The 22,736-nt window shown below is 37.6% G+C and overlaps 1 protein-coding gene and 1 long non-coding RNA gene across 3 annotated transcripts in view; one reads left to right on the top strand and one right to left on the bottom strand.

Moving 5' to 3' along the window:
• Positions 1-6,447: 6,447 nt before the first annotated feature.
• Positions 6,448-22,426, bottom strand: LOC121072378. The gene is made up of 3 exons (XR_005821171.1): positions 22,218-22,426; positions 20,461-20,545; positions 6,448-7,083 (listed from the first exon to the last, which is right to left on the bottom strand). It is a non-coding gene; the product is annotated as an uncharacterized LOC121072378 (long non-coding RNA).
• The window catches only part of LOC121072376 (collagen alpha-1(XXVIII) chain-like), a 34,970-nt gene continuing 34,095 nt past the window's right edge, over positions 21,862-22,736 (top strand). For both annotated transcript variants that reach the window (XR_005821166.1, XM_040561910.1), the window contains exon 1: positions 21,862-21,998. The gene's annotated coding sequence lies outside the window, so the exon portion shown is untranslated. The remainder of the gene's footprint in view (positions 21,999-22,736) is intronic.

The raw sequence follows: 22,736 nt of genomic DNA, 5'->3' as shown, positions 1-22,736 counted from the left end.
ATTCTAAACAGAAATAAGTGGAGACACTGTTGACAGTGAGGGAAAGCCCTGTCCAAAGACAGTGGGCCAGCCCTTCCCACTCATTATTCTTTGTGTTTCAAGAGAAACTAAATGAAAAGCTCAGATGCTTCACTGCTGAAGAATGACAGCCACTAAGGAGCCAACACAGGATAATGCTGTTCTCTCTTAACTTTATCTAAAATTTTCTCCTCTCACCTTACCATGGCACCCATCACCCAGCCATAGGGACTCTTGATCTGCTGGGCATGATCAAACAGCACTTCAGCAAGATTTGAGCTGCAAGAACAAATACCTCAAGGCCCTCCTGTAACTATATCCAAAACTGCCTTCGCCAATGTAGCACACATCTCCCTCCTAGCTTCCCGTTGACCGTCAGTTGAACATTATCTGACTGAACTAGATCTAGGGATTTTTGGTGTATTATTTCATCTTTAAGATGACGCACATTACATCTGTTAGAATGTTAGAGAGAAAAAACATAGGTAATACAGTTGTTCACTGAATTCTGGTTTTAATTCAAAATATAGTTTAGGAAGTGGTTACTTGCCTGATTTTTGCTATAAGCAAGCAATCAGAAAAGCTGTTAAAGTTGTAATTTTGAACAAACAGCCATGTTGCTTACACATTAAAGATGCATGCTAAGCACTGAAGTTAAAAATTAAAAAGGCCTGATTTTTGACCAGGGTTCAGCTCTAATTTGCAGTACCCAAACTCATCCAGTTCTTAACAAATAGACAGAAACACCAGGGTTGATGTATGACTAGATAAAGACACAAAGCTGATGGCTAGTTTAAAAAAATAAAATAAAATAAATAAATAAAAAGAAGAAAAAGGAGAGATTCACTCAAAGAAATAGCAGGTCAGATTGACACCTGTAAATTTCTTGTCTATTCTGAATTTCTTAGGGCTAGGACAGTTTACAGAGGTTGAGGATCTGCCTAGTGCATCATTCAGTAAAGCTGCAATCACCACTGACATTTGGTAATCCTGTGGTCAATCTGTCCTTGGATAAACACAGTTTTTTCCAAATTGAAGACATTTTATGTCATGTTTCCAATTTCATCACCAAATCCTATGCCTTTAGCATGGCAAGCTCCTTTATTATTTTTGTTTAATCATACTAAAGTGAGGCTTCCTGCAGCCATACTTATTTTTTGAGTGAACACTGGTATGACAAGTCATACAAATATAAACTAAAAATGACTCGGTCTCTATCTGGGTAATTGTGTAACAATCCAACAGCAGTAAGTTCATTCTTCAGATTTCATCCATCTCCACTGTTCTACAATTTAAAGTGTCACGTTAATTTAACGGAAAAGCACAAAACAGCACTTGAACTCAAGTTTCTGATAAAAGCCACATCACATTTCACAATACCTAAAATAATGGCAGTTATTTGCCAGGCAGGTATTTTCCAGAAAAACAAGCAAACAAAAACAACAACAAACCAATTTAAAAATAACAAAAAGACGGCCTCGCTTGATGTTGTTCTCAAGCATCTAATGAGTACTCATCAGTAGAGCACAGATTTCCAGAAGACAAACACGTTGGATCAAAGGTGGATCCCTAGCCCACATGAACACAAGAAACATTAAACCCAGGAGATGTGAATCAGCCAAAACAGAAACCATAAAATAAGGATTGCACAATGCAGGTGGCGCCATGGCAAGAAGTTTCCTCAAGGTGTCCTGGTAAGTAACATATTAGAACTTCTCTTTCAACCTGGAATTATATTACTGCACCCTGGAACAAAAAGCAGTGCATGGGAACTGTGAGTCTTCTTTGTAACTGCCACTGAACAAGTGAGACTAGCAAAGACAGTCACAAAACAAACTTCCCAACACCCCCATTTTTATCCCTGCAGCATTGGGCCCGTGATGGATTTTAACAATAACAGTATGGAGATGAGGCTTCTTTATGTGAAAGGAAATGGAGAAAGACTAAACAAGTCCCAATCCTCTTCTTTCCCCTTCATTTGGGACTGTCTGGTTCAACCTCTACGTCCCTGTGCCCCATCCTGGAAACAGTTACAAAACAATGACAAGTATGCTTTGTCCCTGGCTGTAACCCTAATTAGCAAAGTTCTTGGTACCTGCCTTACTGCAAGTAGACTTCTTTGGCTCTTTATCTCTGAGGAACAGAACTCCTTATTTTTGCTCAAGCTCATCTGTTCAGCACCTGGTCTGAACCCTGCAAGAAAGTAACACAGGAAATTTGTACTTGAGAAGGACTGGAAGTAAAGAGGCATTTCCAAATAACCTGTGCTCTAAAAACCTGTTAGGATACTCTCAAGGGAAATAGAGTAGGATGGAGTAACTCTGAAGACCCTTTACAAGAGCAGATTGAGCTATGCTGAGAAGAAGCAAGACTGGAATCCTTGTCTTCTTGATGATTTCCCTATAGTGTTCATACGGTAGAAAATAATTACTCAGTGAATATATAACCCGCATTTCACTGCAGTGGTGTATAAGACACAAACAATGCAAATATTATCTTTTCCCACATTTAAGTGTTCTGTATGATAATATCCACTTTCAAGGTTATACATCTCAACACGGCATTCCATAAAGGAGAAAAATGCATAGAAAAATTGCATGGCTCAAAATAAAAGCCAAAGCATTGTCATTTCTGAAGCTTGGACATGCTGTTTTCCTTAGGATGCTACCTCATTCGACATTCCAGCAGGTATGGTAATCAATAAGGACAAAGTACCAAAGGAAATCTTCTGACTCATTTATTGCAGAAACGTAAATACATACAGCAAACGCAACAAAAAAGAAGGAAAGACATTTAGCACAGCAGAGAATGATACTCTAGCTCTGCCTAGGCAACAGCCTTTCCATATAAGAAGTCACTTAAAACTTCTGAAGCATTTGTTTGCTGATTTGAGACACCTGGGCCTGTTTAAGAAAACTTGGAAGTGCTCATTGCTGTAAACAAAGTTCATGGGAGCTGTACTTTTAATCCATAGTACCAAGTTTTCCAAAACTGAGTCCTGGATGTCTTAATTTAGGTACCCAAAAATCAAAGGATATTTTTAACCAAAATTCTTCTGTGCATTAGTCTCCTACATATGAAACTAGATGAATCTCTCAAGCACTTTATAGATGAGAACTACAAAAATCCAAAAGGAAATTAGTATTCTTCTCAGAAAAAAGTACATAGTATGAAAGGCAAGACGAGAAAACAGTATACCATCCACCTCAGCAATTTTTACAAGTAAATGCAGATGTGATGTTATAAGAGATGACAGAGTGAACCTAGTAAGAGGTAAGATTACTATTTCTTAATATACCATTCAAGCTAGACTGTCCCACAAATTACTTTTATTTTCACTTCCCAGAGTTGGTTCAAGAACTTAATTATCAAATAGGCAACAGTTTCAACTGTGAAACGGTGTGTCAATAACTTAAGTTATCTATTTTCTTTGCCATACATCCCTATAAATAGCAGATCTCAGGGGTGTTCAGGATGAACTTCTTCTGAAGTGGAATTCTCACATGCTAAGAACTGTTACGTGCTGTTTCTCCAACAGCCAGGATCAAATGCTCCACAGATCACAAGGGCAGTCCATCAAAAGCATCTGAGAAAAGATAAATAATACTCCTTCAGATTAGTAGTATATTAATTAGAATTTCAGGCCAAAACGAGAGAAAGAACACTAAGCAAAAGAGAACATGGTTTAGCAGTACAGGAGGTGTAGGTGACAGATTCTTATAGTTTTGGTGTTTATTTCAGGGAGCCAGAGATTAACCACTGACAGTTTAATAGAAAAGCTGAAAACATAGTCTTACCCCATGAATTTTGTGAACAAGTTTTGCGTTCATTGAAAAAGACAGCAATAGGCTTATGAAGGAATCTGAGAACAAAGTTATTTAGTGTATGACCAAAACACAGCCACCATGAAACACCCTGTGCATACCAACCACTGAGTTGTATACTGATGTACTTACAGTACGAATATTTTTTGTTCTATTAAATGGAAAAATATGAAGAAAACAATAGCTTAAGATAATTGATACATTTTTAGCAATTCTCAGCTGATTGCAAAGGAACAATACTTAAAACACTTGCTTTGAAAATACTACCTGATTCAGCCAACCTGCAAAACCACTTTGACAAGAAGAGACCAAACTCATGAATGCATAAGGTCAAAAGGATTACAATAATTAAAAAAACCCTCTCTCCTCCTTGGGGGACTTGTTCACAGGAATGAGATATAGGACAGTTCAGTGAGCACAGACTTTGGCAAGCAAGGTAACTGGCTTGAGAAGTCCACCCTTCCCCCTTTATCCATCTTCCCTCTGAGCTGCGGCATTGCAATTCACTCTCCCTTTTGTCCCCTCAGTTATGCAGGTCCTCAAGAGAGAGGCAACCGCTGTGCCTGCCTTACAGCACAGTTCCACAGATGCAGGAGTGAGCTGCAAATGGCAGTAGGAGACAACACTCAAACCAATTTCACTGTTCATGACAACACCTCATCAGGCTACTTTATAATCCACGAGGAACTAGCAAACTCTGTGTCTGTAGAAGCTAGAGCCACTTAAACTACCAGCAGGCAAGCATGCAATGTTATTTTTTTTTTATAACCACTTAACAGAAGAGGGAATTGAGGTGAAAGTTGACCATCAAAAACAGCTTAATGGTGTGTTTTGTATTTTGCAAGATACCTAACTGAATTGCTCCTTCTTCTTGGTGCTTGTTCTTGCATACTGAATTTATTATTGTATAATCCACAGTTGCAGAATTTAAGATTTTTTCCTGATTAGGAGACTTATAAAGACCTCACCACAGTAAAGGATACCTCCTGCTGTTTTACTGTTTTGACAACAGGGGGATCCGCATTATTCAGGATAAGATCTTAAATTAAAAACGCTAGGTTACTTCTCTGGTGCTTAGCTTAAGAAGTTTTGGATTTGTAACACTTAGAGTTTCTAGCGCAGCTGCACTATGCCATTAGGTGAAGGACACCTAATTGAATTTTCATAGAATTATTGAGACACATTCTTTACACTGTGCTTACGTTTCCACTGGAACAGTAGTTTACAAGTTGGAAATAGTTTATGAGTTTGAAAAAAAAAAATGTATACCAACAGAGCTATGCAACATACCCATGTCATAATGGTGTCTTAAAAGGCTTTAGAGGTAGGGAGAGGGGGATTTATTATTTATTTTTTGAAGATAAACAATTGTCCATTATTGTACATCAGAGCCATGAGCCATTAAAAGCAGATAGGAGGTTAGATACCACATTCTCCTGGATATTAAAAACTTTTTGCTCAGTATGAAAGACTGTTTTATGTTTAACTTTTTCAGAAAAACTGGAGCTGTATTACTTTGTGTCAAGACACTTTAAGTGATACTAATGAAAATGCCCTAGGTCCCCATAATCCTTTGTGGTTGATCAGGTACAGCAGAAGCATTGTTTCATTAATTTGAAGACTATGTGCTTGAACCCTCATATTGACCTGAAAGTAATGTTTTATTCATATTGTAGTGTTGTAGTCAAAACTCCAGAAATAATTAAGAGGACAAGCCTCAAACCTTAGACCTTTGAATTATGAAGCTGGATAACCAGTTAATTATTGCACAATGAAGAAAAAAAAAAGAGGGGTTTTATTAGTCCTGATATATTACTATTGCCATCTACCTGTGAAAAGCTGATGGGTGACCAAGTACGTACCACCAACTATGTCTTCAATTCCTAAAATGTTCAGATTATTTCCACAGGTCACAGTTAAATTCTTTTCTTCTGGATTAAAAAATAAATAAATAAATTGGGGACATAAGGTTAAACTGTGGCTCCATTATACTAACAAGGGAAAGCTTCAAAGTCCAGTAGTCTCAGCTAAGATTCATCAGCAGTCAGTGACCCTGATACTGAATCCCTGAAGCCATTATTCAAATGAAACATCAGATGACTGGATCAACTGCAGGAAGAAAATAAGGTATTTTTCAAGAAAAGATGACAAAAAAGTATGTATAGTTTTAGAAACTAGTTATCTAGCTGTCCTAGATGCAAGCAAGACGTCATTGTAGTCAACAGTTAGTTTTTCCAGTCAACCTTTCAGACAGTCTCCTAAATTTTTATTAGCCTTTGTTTCTGAGTGGTCTTCAAGACTTCCTACCTATTGAGCATAATAAAAGGATTCAATCTAAAGAGGAAAGACATGTATATGAATGGTAAAGTTCTCATTTAAAAAGCTATCATCATCCTAAGGGAAACAGAAGATAAGAAAAGGTGAAGTAAAGACCAAGGAAGAGAAACTCTGCTGAGTTATGTTTACCTTTTCCAGCAAAATAGAGATCTCTCTTTATACACAGCAAAGAGATCTAGTGAAGATTTGAGACAAATATTTACAAAATATTTGTAATATTTTCAAATATTCAAATATAATATAATTCAAATATTTTTTGATTCCTCAATCAACACAGGCATCCCATGCCATCTATGTAATATGAGTTTGTCATATCTGTTCCTTTATGCACCTTATTGCCAATAATCACTGCTGATTCCATCTTGCATGGGTTTTGACAAGTCTCGTGAATCTAGTAATACAAGAGCTTTAGAGAAGCTTTTTCACCTGTTAAATTAATTCAGGTAAGTGAGCTTCAATAAAACTTAGACCACACATTTGAGATACATGAAACTTCTCTACAGTTTTACTATCACCCAACTTTACCAATTATCATCAGATTACAACCATTTCAAATACTGAAATATTTACTACAATCAGCAGAGATTTCAAAAGAAATTATATAACCTGTTATTGCCAGCATTCTTCTATTTTTGCACCAAGGTCTTTTTGACGAACGAGAACATTAGAGCCAAATCTTGCTTGTAGACCTACAGCACCAAGAGCCATTTATTGTCTTCTTAGTGGACATCCCACTCTTCTTATTTCTGCTGCTATTCCCTCCGTTATCCCAGTATGGATCACGTTCTTCTAAGTTGTCATTTCCTTTTCCTTCCTTCCCTATACCTTCTTGTTTTCCTAATGTCTCCTTTCAGACATGAATTTGCTTCTTTAAAGATAAGGTTAGAAGAGACAGAAAACAGTACTGCAAACAAAAAGAATATAGTTAATAAGTACAGTGGTTTTTATTACTCTTATTATAGTACAACACTTTTTATGTAAACTCACATATTAATCAAGCTGCAGTACAGGATAAAAAAAAAATCAGATTAACAACTATGAAGCTGCTGGTTTGAACTATCTTACCACTACAAAACCTCATACAAACTGGATATGGGTTAAGGTCACTAGAGCAGATCCTGCTCCAGACAACAACTGGAGTGCATGCCAGAAGCATACGAAGGTAAAACACTAGTCTCTTTATTTTCCTAGTTCCCAGTGATCCCTGGGCAACTATGTATGAGATAGAGCAGTTTGCTGACTACTTACTATATCTGTGATGTTTAAATCCCCATAAACCAGGATTAGGAAAGGGCAAAAGGTACTTTAAAGCCACCTGTCATCATCTCACACGTATCCTGAGTTTAAGACAGTGAAAGACTAGGGATCTGGAGGCAGCTTTCTATTCAAGTTTGACCTTTAGGTTTTAAACAATATAATAATCGGGTCGAATTAGAAGAAAGCTATTCAAAAGTACCATTCTCTCTGGAATTCTGCTAATGGTTAAAAATATAGGAATAAGGCCTTTCCCACATTCTAGAATACCAAATGAAAGTGTTATTTTTAGATTTAAAAACTTTTTTTGTCGCATCTGACCACTTTCCAAAGGGATACAACTGAATTTTGTGTTCTCAATCAGATGTTTCAGGAACAGAGATGATTGCTTTTTTTCCCCTGTAACAAAAGGTAGTTTTCCATGAGTCATTTCCAAATTCAGGCTAAAGAATCTGCTACTATCCCTGTTCATGTTGCACTTTTTCTAAGTACAGAGGACATAAGGATATTTCAAGCAATACTTAACATTAAAACTTATTATCTTGGTGCCTAATCATATTTTTACACTGTTCCATCCAATTAACTCTTAATCCTAATTAGTCTTTTGGGTGCCACTATCAAATAAGCATGTAAAATTACTCCCATAGTTGTTCTATCACTGAAACCTGAATAATAAAAATACTGGAAATACTGGTGTCCAGTACAGTTAAGTAGTCTAGACATGAATATGTAACTTCGATTTTTATGTATGGACTTGAACAGATTCTAGACACAACAAGTAAATGCTATCTCCTGCTCCGGAAAACACAGTAATATATTAACTGATGTTTGCATCCTACTTACACAGAGTTGCGATAAACCCAGTCTGCTATCACAGCACAGCAATTGCTAGCTACTTAAGTTCCATCTATTGCTTTCAAAATTTCAAAAGTCAGTACTACATTTTAAAGAAATATTAACAGTGTCTAAAAAAAAAAAAAACACAAATATTAGTAGGACAGGAAAATCCAGTCAGGATGCTGCTATTTCATTCTGATTTCAAATCTCTAGTAGAAAAGTAGCCTCAGAAATACAAGGTATTACAAAGACATACAGGACCCACAGGAGTCAGAGTCATCACACCCTCCCCCCTTCCCCTTGCTGCCTCTCTTCCACAGCATTCCCCCACCCAGCTGTAGGGCAAGACACAATCATAAGCAGCCCTTACCATGCACATCATGGCTACAGACAACCCAGGAAATACAGGTATATCTAGTTTTATTGAAGAAACCTTAATTGGATTTGATCCATTCTGTATTTGTGAAGAACAGTAGTTAAGTGTGATGTTGACTCAGTGTACAAGTTCAATTATACCAGTAAATCATCCTGAGAAGAGCACAGAACTAATGCGGTGTTATTTCAGGTGATTTGTGAAGACGAGTAAGGGAATAAAAAAAATCTGTGCATCTTCCAGCCTCTCATCCACTGTCCACACTCCCAACTGTGTTCAGTTTAAAAACGTTGTAACATAGAAACTCTCATGTCAGATTCATAAATAGAATCTTTGGCCTTGGTCTCAACACCTACAGGAATACTTCATTTGTTGCATTTTTTGATACCTTACTTGCATGCTTGCCTGTTGAAGCACAAGATAAGCTTACAGTATGCTTTATTCAGCCCTCTGTACAGAACAGTTCAGTATTTTAGGGACTTCATCACACACTATCACTCTTGCAGCACCTCTGTAACTCACTGCATGATCTCAGAATGAAGAGCTCAAAAAAATAAATGCAAACCATTATAAACAATTTGGTTTCACTAAATATTTGGTTTGGTGGCTTTACCTTAAAAAGGAATATTTGATAATCTTGTAATGTCATTTTCGTCCTTGTGTCTGCATCTCCCCAAACAAACAACATCTGCCAGCCAAACAAAGCAGAGATCTTTGTTAGTGGCACCTGTTTCTCTAATATTAAAAAAAAATACACTTGAAGAAGGTTGAGAGAGAAACTTTTCTGGGCAACGTTAGCATTTACATTTTCACACTACCTGACTTTGCAGCTCAAATAGTTTGTTGAACTTAGTTTATTTAAACTGCCTGGCAGAATCCTTTCAGATTTTGGTTTGGAGTTTTTATTTGTTTTAAATAATTTTCCACTAAAAATGAATGACAAAGAGGAGTCAACAGAACCTTTTCTATCAACTTAACTGCAACCTCAAAAAAAGCACAGTTTCACATGCAAATTTGCAGAAATAAGCCCTATTTTCTTTGGATTCAACATGCATTGCGACATGCTGGCAGCTGACTCTGCTCCTTTCTCAGCAAATTTCTTCAGGTGAAAAAGCGGAGATGTTTGGAAGGAAGCCTGGTTCTTTTAATCTTATCTAAGCACTCCTGAAAGGAATTAGCTGAAGATAAGGGATATTGAGTCACATGTCTTTTCTGCCTCAGAGTTCTTAATGTGCATGGGGAATTATTCCATTTTCTACAACACCAATTTTAAGCTACTGCAATTCCAGCATCTTTACAAGAGATGTTCCTGATATGTACAAATATGAAGTGTACCAGGCATAGTTGTAACATCTACCTGTAAGAGGAAAATTAGGGCTACCGCCAGTGCAATGCCTCAGTAAGAACAGAAAAACCACGCCTGGCCTTTGAAGTAATCTTTACTTCAGCTGCCCCTGGCTAAAAGGGTTTAAGGGGAGGAGGAAAAATTTTTCCTGATCTCTGAGGTGACATTTAACAGACCCAGGAAACAGACATGGACTGCAAGAGTCTACTCAGGAAGGCCTATGGCATGAATGACTAAGCAAATAAAATAGTAATGCATTCAGTACACTTAACGTCTCAATCTTGGACAAAGGACTTCTTCCATCATGGCTTTATCTTCTTTTTGATAGCAACCATTACCAATGGGGCTGAGATGGACCAAATACCTGACACGGCAAAGACTATAGGAAAGAAATGCTCAATACTTAAAAGAATCTTTTATCAAAATCCTTATAAACTTTGTAAATTCCTCCTGATTTCATTTGGCATAGTAACTGTCCTAACTATGCAATAGCATGCTTCATAATATATAATGATCAGAACCAGGAGCAGCTACTCAGCCAACTTCCCTTTTATTTAAATCCTCCCACTAGAACTTCGTATCCGTAGAGCATGGTAAGAAGTTCTACTCCAGACCAATAAAACAGACCAGCAGCATAACAAAAGGAATACAGGGGACCTATAGCAAGAGCCACTGAACCAAGCCACTGGCTGCTTCTCAGAAGTTTACAATTATGGTTGAATGCAAGAGTGATTTAGCCGGCACTTCACACACAGCAACAGCCACATGGTCACCAGTTTTAACTACAGCTTTAACTCCATCTGCAGCTTGTCTGTTTTCCTAGCTAAAGCTTTCACACCACTGTTCTCTGCCCAAGACATACACCAGCTTCATATTTTTCTTTGTCATATCTGACTCCATACTAAGGAGCTCACAAAAAGACTAAGCCGATTTCAAAACCAATACGTAAGAGGTTCTTGGGGTAAGAAAGTCCAGGTTTCACTGCTTTATGCTACACCACAAGCACCAGGCACTACAAGTTTGTTTAAGTGCCTGGTGCTTTGTCTAGGTCAGGCTTCATGAGCATGCCGAAAAGAATAACCTTAGGTATCATGAAACTTCTCCCAGTCCCCTCTGGAACAGATAAAAAAAAAATCACCTCAGAACACAACCACCTTCACAGGCATGTGGCAGTTGTCATTACATAATTTATGGAAGCGTGTTTTGAGACATTTGGGGCAGTTCTGTCCCACAGCCCTCCAGCACAAACGTGAAGCAGTCAAATATGCTCTACAAAATAATTATTTCTAATATATGTAACTGTAACTGACATGTCTACATAATTAACTGCTTTAGATAGAACATAAAAGATGCAATGAAGATGCTTCAGGATTCTGCCCACAGGAAGTACTTTGACATTCTAATATTCAGCTAGCACATACCTGAAGTTATCTCGGTTCAATGTACAGCATCAAGAATATAAGAATCCAGCACTTGGAAGTTTCTCAATTTTTAGAAACATTCCTTCCCACTTATATCAGCTTTGTCAGTACTACCACATCACCCTTAAAAAGCAGTTTGATCAGGATGAGAAAAATTCCTGAAAACGTAAGCAATAAATGCAGACAATTTAAAAAAAAACTGGGGGAAGGAGCAAACTGTTAGGCTACACTTGGATCTCTAGAAAAATCACAAAATATGACCTTGTAATTTGTTCATTTTGGAAAGCTTCTGAAATTAATTTTACTTAACTAGTATTACATCTGTTTGTTTTCCCTTGAATTTGATTATACTTTTCCGAAAGCCTTCATACTTTGAGATGATTCAGAATGGAATCTGTTTTAGCCATGAAAACATTACAGAGTATTTTGAATCAGCATTTTAGTTTCAGCTGAATCACTAGTAGTCTGACCCCATTCACTAACATAGGTGGGCACAAAGCTCATGTACTAATTTTTGTGGTCCCCTGAAATAATTTTATCTCCTTGTTTGTCATGTGGATATATAAGTACAATATAAATAAATGTATAGTTCAATTAAGAATATGTTTTGGAAGAGAGTGTAGAAATGCTATCCCGAAACAAACAAAAAACACTTTATTTTTTGCTGTGCAACAGAACAATAGAATCTTTTCAAGTAGTTTTTATAGGAGAAGGTTGAAAGTCCATCACATGACATTAACTATAAAAAGGACCAAATTCTTATATGAAGAAAAAGTGCAAGCATAGCACAGTAAATGTACTAACCAGGCCAGGCTAACTCACCAAGCCTGTATCTCATTCATTCTAGCAGGAAATGCTGTTCATAACAGAAGATCTTACTCTGTACTGCAAGGACACTTCCAGTAGCCCACTATCCATTATAGAATAAGTGTAAGCCCACTCTTATTACAGACCAGCAGTTGCTCAGCCCTGATTTATGACAGCATTCCACAAGTCAGGGAGGAGGAAAGATGAACTATTTCTATCTGATTCTTTCTGATCCACAGGTAAAGCTCAATGCCCAAACATAGCATTCAACCTGACAACGAAGCAATAAAGCCGCCTCATTATATGTTTTGCTTACTTTCTGGAACAAAGTGGCTATAGTCACAGCACTTTCACTTGTATATGACAGATCAATTTCCTGGAGTTTTCGAAACCAGTATGTAAGTCTTGATATCAGTAGATTGCTCAGTCAGCCATCTCAAACCAAGCATCTGCAATCAGCAAGGCCCACAACCGTTCATGCTCGAGTCAAGACTGACACCCAGTGGCCATATCTTTTAACTGATTTTCTGCTCGCATACCTAACTGATTTTTAAAACCTGAGATTCCATACTGAGATTCCATTCCAGACCTTCAACCTTTTCTTCTGTAAACCACTTGAAAATCTTCAATTGTTTTATCTACAAAGTATAAAGTAAATCAGCTGAAAACTCACACATCATGAAAACTTGTGTTCTTAAAAACATCTAACAAGTCAAATGTTAAGTGCATATGTGTAGTACTACAAAACACCATATAGGCTTTAAAAAAAAAATCTACAGAATCTAGTCACACCTCTCTACTTATCATGGCAAATAGATAATAATACTTGTACCAGAAAGAGAGAAGAAAGATGTTTTGATGTTAAAGCACTGCAGTAGGTTAGCTACTTCAGAAATGGACATTTATTTTCTATAATTTCCAAGCAATCCTTTTTACAAGGATTATAAAAAAATTTGTAAACATGGTGTTAGATTCATGTATTAGTGACTGATTTCACTTGATGCAGCATTAACTGACAGGTTCTAGCTATTGAATTTTGATCCTACACCAAGGCAAGTACTTTTTTGTGGAAACAGAATACAGAACACAGGTAGCATGATCATCATACATGGAAAAAAATGAGTTTACTTTCTACATCACTTGCTTCATTTATTTCAAAAGCATCAATACTGTAATAGACAAGTCTGTTTTGATTGTCGGAGTATCATTCAATCTGAAGATTGGTAAGATATAGTAATTTCTGACAGCTTTCTAATATAAAAAGGCTCATTTTATTTTCCCTCAAAGACACCAGCTATTATGATTTTGTTCAAGCATGGCATCTTGATAGGCATAACTACACAAAATTAAGTTTTCTGCTCATCCAATGATGATATGGCTGGGTTCTGAAATACCAGTATTAAATGCCTTCCTTCTTTATCATACACCCCATCTTTGGTAAATATTTAGCAGTATGACCCTTCAGTATGGTCAATTAAATATGGCAGAGTGATGCAAATATCACTAGGCTATTGTGAGAAGTACTTCTCATTTCACTAACACTATTAATAGCATAACAAACGTATTCAAGCCCTAAGGTAGCATGTACCAGACTAACAGAATAAGGTTCTCAACTGAAATGCAGAAGAGTAGCCTCATTCCAGCAAAGACAAGTTTTATCCAGCACAACATGACTGTTGGGTTGTTGCTATTGTTTCATCAGCTAAAATATTTGAGAAACATTTCTTTCTGAGGCAGTGTGTTTACCATCATAAGCAGTAAAAACTTCAAGACTCTGAAAAGTCTGAGACCAAAGCCTGCCAATTTTGAGCCTCAACTACAGTTACTCTTCGTCAGTGTATCCATTTCCAGAATAGCAACAATGTCTTGACTTATAATCTTATTTGGAGGAGATGATACAAACTAAATCCTCTCTCAAAACCATATATACAAAAATGAGATGGTATATAAATGCTGCACGAGGCAGATTATGAAATGTCAACTACTTGATCTATTTTAGCTTTAGTAACAGGGGAACATAGAAAGGGCACAAACAGCAGGTTACCAAGAGAATTATCTTTATAGCACAAGCCACATGACATTATTCTGAGCCTATAGTATTAGGGCTCATGAGTTATAATTCAAAATCTGGTGAGCTATTGTTGAAAAGATGCCTTGTTCACCAGTAGCACAGGATAGTATTGCAGTAGCACCTACCCATTTGCATAATAGCTGCAGCCAAGTCAGTCAGATCATCTGCTGAAACACAAATCACTCTGAAGCAAGTCTTTCAGAGTACCAGTAGTTCTTCACAGAATTTTTTTCTATCGTTCCTTAAAAGGAGCAAAGAAGCACTTAATGTGCAGATTTATAAAATACTAGCAATCACAGCAGACTAGAATCTACAGTTTGGTGTCCATACCACCTGTATCTGGGGCAAAATGTTACTTTTACTTTACATAAACTGAGTAAGAAGCTTGCTACTAATACCAGCAAAGCTGTAACAGATCCTTTTGCATAGAAGCTATTCTTTCCTGCATTGAGTCCATGTCTGTAGCCACCAGTGACTGATAACCTACAGGAGAGGGGCTATTAGCCAGAAGCACATACACCTGGAAAGGTGCAAGGCCACATAACTATGAGCTCATTAAAGTAGAAGTGTTCTCAAAGGTGTTTCTTTTGTCCTTTCTGTTCTTGGATTAATGTGCACAGCTGAAAGCTTCTTACCACTATTCCACATTCATTTAGTGATTACATGCAAACATAACCAAGATAGTTTTGAACCTCTGGGTCATTTTACTCAGTAGCCAAACATTCCCATCTTCCATAAGAATACAAATGATTGATATTTTCAAGGCACCTTGTAACTGCTCTCCTACTAACCTCTGGACAGCTTTGGAAAACAGAAATATCCTACTCTCCTCTTTCAGTGTTCAAGAAGACCTCCCACAGCCTGAACTGGGGCAAGATTCAGAGTGATGCTCTACTTATTTGCACAAAGAATATCTAAGAAAGTACTTGGAAAAAATGACAATTTTTTTCCCCCCTACCTCTACACTTCAAAGATAAAGCAGCAGAGTTTCACTATGAGGCAAGGAAATGAGTTTAGTAAATACTGTTCAGAATACAGTTAACCTTAACTATTCACATGGCAAATGGAGTATCTGAAGCCACACTAACCCTCACACTTCTTAGTATCTTGTATCTTTCTAATCATGAAACAGAAGTTGAAGATAAGACTTCTTTTTCTTGCAGTTGTGTTTGCATACGTTATTTAAGGTTTGGCTTAAGTACTAGTAAAATCACAACACCCCATTTTTAAATTTCACTTACACCATCATTTTCATGTTTCTATGTATTATTAAAAAAAGAGGATATATCATTTTACCACAAGGAAGAGCCTTATCAATATTTTCTTAAGTGTATGGTACTAACAGATCTACAACTTGCTCAATACATTTGTTTGAATTCAAGAGCTTCAGCATGGATAGCTGCAAACCTAACAAATATAAATTAAAAAAAAAAAACTTACTGAAAACAAGAATATTTTTGAAACAAACCCCATCATCATTAATATCTTGATACCTACAATAGTCCTCAGATCCAGAAATAGAGGTCTACTCAGATTTTTGCTAGGCTAGATTCCAAAGATTACAGCATAAATACATTTAAGCTGGTAGCTGTTTAAAGAGAATTATTAGCATTTTCAGTATGTCTAGTCTTACCTAAAAAAAAATACCTTTCTTCACTTCAAAAATCCTTGCTATACTTGCACACAAAGTGTTACAGCTCTTTTGTTAATATTTTAAAACATTTACTTACTTGTCTGCCAGCCTCCCTCAGCTTCATGTTGCTGATTGTATTCCTTCACTCCTGCTGAGGATCTTACAGCCATATCAGTTATTTATGTAACTTAGCAAGTCAACTCTACAGTAATAACCAAGTCCCAACTACAGAAAGCCGTTTTGTTCCTCACATGGTTTATCTCCACTCCTAAGAACATCTTCCCCTCAGGGTACAGAGCTTTCTAGCCTCCTGAGCTTGAGAGTCCTTCACAGCTGAGAAGAGCCCTCAGCATACAACCCATGCATATGCACAGATGCTGCAGCAGTTTCAGCTGTGCTTAGACTCTGCTTTGGCTGCAGCAGGCAATCAGGCTTCGATTTTAAAACTCGTTGTTGCCACTTGGGCCTAGCCACCAGCATGGAGCCAGTAGGGCAGGCCACAGCCTCTAGCACCCCAGAAGCAGCACTGCAAATGATGCTTCCCAGCGTGCTGGTGCAGGTTAACATGTAGCTTGGGGGTCATGCTGTCAGTCAGGCACCCCAACAGATGGCAGAAATGGGCTGATACCTCACGAAGGGCAACAAGGGGATGTGCAGATGGGCAGGGCTGGTGAGGAGTGGGGGCTACCAAAGTGCACAAAGCACACTGGTGGCTCAGAGCGCTGCTGGGCGTGTAAGGCTGTTGCAATAGGTGCAGAGGGTCTAATGCATATGCTTATAAGTATTTTTAAATAAAAGCCATATGTCAATGGCAAATTATGGCATTTATACGAGTTTAGGGTTATACTGACAATAAGAGTTATAAGATATTTGTCTTCTTATAATGCTATAGATAATCACCTATGTGAAAGACAAAACCTATTCCTAATGCTAAAAGGATTCCAACTTTAGAAGTGTATAGAACTTGCCCTTTTCTGCCAACTCTTTATCATTTTCATTTGCAACATACTCTGTCTATGTACAGCAACATGCTTTAACTTGCTAAGCGTTTTTCCAGCGGAGTAATTCTTTTTCCAATTGTCAGATAATGTCTTCTCTAAATGTGCTAAGTGTGATTAAAGCAGCTGCTTTTTACTGAAACTCTATGAAAACATGAGCTTCCACCCCAAAAAATGTAAATACTGCATTAAAAAAGGGATAGTGTAAAAGAGTTTGGTATGGCTAGCTACAGGTATCACACTGTTGAATATAAGGCAGGTGGAAGAAAATATTTGTGCAAAGTATACTTCACAATAAGAAGTAACAAATGCAACAGCAAATCCAACATAATTACTTGTCTAAGTACTTTTTCATTCGTACTAACACAGAAGATCAAATATTTTAAGATTTCATTTAGTTTCCATTTTAAGAGTATTCTTGATCTGGTTAGATGTTCAGTATTATTAAATGAATAGTCAAATATTCAGTATGTTAAAAACATATCGATACTGTTTTATATATATTCTTTCATGGCTTTGTTAGGCTGAATGCCACAAATTTTGAAAATAACTTGCTTACATATACATGTTTTTACTTATTCAGGCTGTAAGGTGGAAAATATCTCTCAGAAAACTTGCAAAACAAAATCTAACATTGATATTACACACAGATTATGCTCATAGTAAGCTTTTGGTAATAATATACAAAGATAAAATGGGAAAGTACTGAAGACAGCCTCCCTCCTTCTATGCCTCATTACAGCTGTACATTTTCCGGCTGTACCTCCTGAAAAACTGCAGAAGAGCTATATTAAAAGAAGGAGGAAACAGGGAGAGAAATTCATACCAGCTGTAAAAGAAAAGGTTGTGTTTATCAGACTACTCCCAAAGAGTCATTAGAATTTGTTGGGAGTTACACAGAGAGTAACTCCTTGACATCAAGAAACCTTGCTTACAGCATTTTCTCTGACTAGTTCAGATGAAAACACAATACAGCCTACTTGCCCAAATCTTTCACACTTGATGCTCAATGTTTGTACTAAAAAGCAAAGATAAATCCTGGCTTCACTAGAAGCAATAGTTCTGCCACTACCTTCACATATGCCAGGATTTCATAATAGGTTTTTATAAGGCTGTGCCATGAAGACATAATTTTTCATAGAGAAAAACCAGCTTTTGTCACAAATATATGTCCAAATTATTTTTCTTAAACTGCAGCCACAACAGTCTGCAACTTCAACTCAATTTGTCATGACTTAATGTACTCAGCCTGAATCTTGAGCTGTCAAATTCACTAAAACACATTTTGCAATTAGAAGGAAAAACATGGGCATCCATTTTATCTTTCTTCAGATGCAACCTTCAGCAAAGTTAGTTTTGATTTTTTTTTAATTTTCTTTTTCAATTACTCTGAGTATTTGAACTTTTGAACTATTTTTCCTAAAATTCATGCTTGTGATACAACTTACAGGACTGTGAGCTACATTCTTTATAACCTTGATATTTATTAATAGAATTCAAAATATTGTAAATGGTATGCTTTTGTTATTACACTAGTTCAAGTCAGGTAGCTTTCTGTGTTTTGTTTTGTTTTATTTTTTTTTTCTGAACACAGTGGTCATGTACTTACATGTAAAATACAATGAAATAAATACTCTTGGAATACCACTACAGCATGATACATGGGTTAAATGGTCAAGACTGTCTTGAGGCCATGAAACATTAGAAGAAGACTGTGTGAAATGTCCATATTTTTAACAGTTCACAGCAGATGAGATATGTGCATTATTCACACTCAAGTGGCAAAAAAGTTGAAATACATTTCAGAAACATTGTGTCAAGCTCTTGACAAGAATGGGACAAAGATGGGACAAAAAACTACCATCAGGGCAGAGGAAAAATGAAACATTCTGTCTGCTTCGTGTTGCTCTCAAAAACTAGCCTCCCTGGTGGTTGAATATTCCCTTACTGTATGGAAATACTCATATGGTATTTTGCTAACTGTGCTGGCTCATGATTACTTCTGTCTCCAGTGCTGTTGCAGGCCTGTTGACAGCTGAAGAAAGATGAGTCAGGGCAATGTCACATTTTAGTGATGTGATACCACGGTAGAAGACATTAGCTAGTCTAGCTTAACAGAAACAACACAGGCTTTCTCAAAAATGTTCTGGATTTTGCTGACCAGTAGATTAAGTGGTCACAGTAGAGCTAGACAAGGCTGTAAGAGCCGTACCTGCTTACAGGGAGAAGGAACAGATGGAGGCGATAGAGCCAGGAAAGAAGTCTAGAAGAGTCAAACTTGCTGCTACTTCTGTCCATTGGAAGTGACAGTGACGACTGTTGCTGGTGCAAGAGGCCACACTATACACAGCAACTGGCATCTCTTAGCCCCAGCTGTTCATTCAGTGTCCCTTCAAAATGACCGCGCAACCTCATGGAGCCCTGAAGCTGTCACCACCCATATACAATGGTAATGGCAGACAAAAATAGGCATAACATCACTTTGGTTTCCTTTCTTGATAGTGTTAAATATACTCACTTGTGGAAAGAGTGTATCTTTCCTCATTACATCTTTCATCATGGCTCTAAAATTATAAGGAATTTCTTTTGATTTAATATAGCCTATTTAGCTGTTATTAAATAGCTCTTATATACCTCTTTATTCTTCGAAAAAATGGTTATGCCTCACTTCCCAGATTGAAATACTAAGATCAAAGAGGTGACAAGTCTTGGATTTCAAACAGTAATGGAAAAAATCCTAAAATCTGAATATGTAGCAATAATATCTGTGACTTCAGCTTCAGTTGATGCAACTGAATCATTTATACTCATCTTTTATATTTATATTTATCTTTTTATAATATAATTTATTTTATAATTTATCTTTTTTATTTATTTTATAATTTATCTTTTTATATTATCTTTTATATTTATACTCATTCTCATTTATACTCATTTCTTTCGAGTCCTGCAAAGATTAACAATCTTAGTGCCAACTACTGTCATTTTGCTGGAAGTTTTTGTGAGCTGAGGTAGCTTGACCCAATTCAGTCAACTAAGTATGCAAATCTGTAATGCCATCTCAAAAAAAGAGAGGTCAAATCATGTCGGTGAATAGAAATATAATTAATTGCATGCTGAAGCATCCAATGTCTAAGTTCTTCAAGATAAAATACGAAACTTTCATCTTTCCAAAAATATTGAACTGGATGCTCATAAAATTCTAGCAATAAATTTATAACATTTAAATGACAGCATGAAAGTCTTAATCATAGCTTTTTAGACATTTATTTTATTTAAAAAATATTTTTGGTGTCATGCCATGAAAATGTCAAATTGGTAAACGTTAAACTTGCTAGAATTTGTAGTATATGAGGCAAAAAAACTTACTGTTCATTTTTGGTTTTAAGAGTTATCTCAGGTTCTCATCAATGTACACATACTTTACATTGGCATTATTTAGGTTTTGATGGAACATCACCACAAGAATAGTGCAGGTATTGAGAACATACAACTTCAAAAGACTGCAAGTTGAGAAGTGTACTATATGGTAAATTACATACCTGGAATTCTGGACAGGATAATGCCATGTATCCTACACAACTAGCTATAAAATGTGGAGGCCCCTCTAAGCTTTTAAAGTTGCACCTGGCCAAAAAAAAAAAAAATTGTCCTCAGGGTGAACATCATTCGTAAATAAAAGGAAATATCCTGAAGCCAAGAACTTGTTACAAAACGTACAAGCAGAATAGTTATTTAATTAAGAAATTATTTGCCAGCTATGTTTTAAGGTAGGAATTAGCAGTGAAAATGAAAGAATAACGATGTTTTGCTTATGGGAGGCACACAATCCCAACCATAGTTAACATGCTTTTTCTTGCTAGAATTAGATTTTTTCTCAGTAAGATTTAAGGGCTATGTGAGATTTATTATATCTATTTCAGTTAAACACCATATTATTTGTATTCCCTACAGGGCATAAAAATGTTTTTTAATTTCTTGCCTAAACCAAAATCTAAATGTGTCAGTAGAAGCAAGGGAAATCCCCTTAGCCTCTTTGTTTGTGACTGTCAGAATGTGGGCTGAGCCAGTGAACTCTTAAAAAGGAAAGGAAGACTCTGGTTAGCACTGGGTCCTCTTTGTGTGCATACAGGTGGAAAATTATGGGTCCAAAAGACACACAAAAAAATGTATTTCTGTGGAGAAGAGCTACTTGTTTAGTAGATTTATTTATAACATAAAAGCTTTCTGAGGATATTTGAAGAATTAGGTGACAAGCTGCAATCACTGGTAGAAGAGAGCGCCTTCAGGATCCACAGCCACCTAGCTTAGTTTTACAAAGGACCATACTGTGTGTCAGAGTCCTTTGTCTCTATTAGAGTTTTTGGAAGGTGTGGCAGACAAGCCTGGAGAAACTGTACAGCTTTCTAATTGGTCTGTCTTTTTTGACTTTGTCATGCTGGGTATTCTCACCAGTAACTGACATTTCACTTGGCCCAGTCCATGGGACATTGCAAATCTTTCTATTACAGAAGTGACAGGAATCCCTCTTTATAAGGAGATTCACGTAGGTCTGAAAGTGGCATGGACCACTGTGATGATGTTGAAAACACAACACCTGGTATCAAAAGCTGCTTTGCCAAAGCATGACAGATGCACAGAAGTATGGGAGGGAAAGGTGTGCGGTGGTGGTGGGAGAAAAGAGTGAATGTGAGTAGGCTGGTGCGTAGGGAAGTGTGTTGGGGTGCGAACAGTCCTCGTCCATACATGTGCAGGTATGCATGAAAACCTGTATGAGGAAATGGTGGGGGGGAGGGTGGAGGAGGAGGGGCGTGGGGTGTAAACCAGGGATACATATGCATAGCCTGGAGAGGTGTGGGTGGGTGCCTAGAAGGGGGAGTAAGAATTACTGTGAGTCCCCTTTCTCCTTGCCTTTACTGGCCCCTCCTTACGTATGACATCAGTTCTCACAGGAGCTTGCAAACCTACTTCTCCCTCCTTTCCTCACAGAGCACCCAGCACAGGCAGGACAGCGCCGCTGCCAGCAAGCCGAGGGCAGCATCCTCCATCTCTGCAGAGCCTCTTGGTTAGGAGCATCAAGGTAAGGACCCCTCTGTCCTCTCTGTGTTTGTGGGCACCACAAATCCCGCCCTAACCATCAGGAAATGAAAAGCCCTGCAGACCCAGCTGTGCTAGCGACTTTTCTTAGATGCTCAGGTCCTGGCAGGTTTATTCTTGACACTGAGCTGCCCTTTTGCTATGTACTGTGCTGACCTGGAAGAGCTTGCAGGGAGATGTCAGTGAGGCAGCACTGACTTACCGGTCTGTGAGCTCTGGGTATGCTTGTGAGCCCAGGACAAACAGCTCAGTCGCTGCAGAAGGAAGAAGTCCTGTCTATAGGTAGCTCTTAATCCTGGGCTCAGCACTCTGCAGCCCCAGGGTTGCACCGTAGGTACATTCATGTCTGGACAGCAACCTCAGGCCATGACTGTTCCTCTGTAGGACAGCTGAGACCCTCAGTGGTAGAGGGTTCCTGAGTAGGGAGAATGGAAAGACTTGAGTCTGCCTCTGTTCTTCCTTCTCCTTTCTGTGCCAACCCTTGGCAAAGCAAGTTCAAAAAACACCCCTGTGAAGTTCACTTGGGGTTCACTCTGCATCCACATGGGCACAGCCAAGGTTACGGTTTCTGAGAAGTGCTAGTTTTACAAACGCTACCAGGCAGCAAGAGAGAAAACTGAAATATGTATATGAAATATCTGCCTCTCAAGTGCTCTAACTGTATGCACTATGCCTGAAAATCACTTCAATATGTCTCTGCTTATTATTTATTACATATTTT

This window comes from Cygnus olor, chromosome 6, assembly GCF_009769625.2.
Source record: "Cygnus olor isolate bCygOlo1 chromosome 6, bCygOlo1.pri.v2, whole genome shotgun sequence".
NCBI classification, from domain to species: domain Eukaryota; kingdom Metazoa; phylum Chordata; class Aves; order Anseriformes; family Anatidae; genus Cygnus; species Cygnus olor.
The sequence above is the reverse complement of the archived record's forward strand: the minus strand, read 5'-3'. Positions and strand labels throughout refer to the sequence as shown.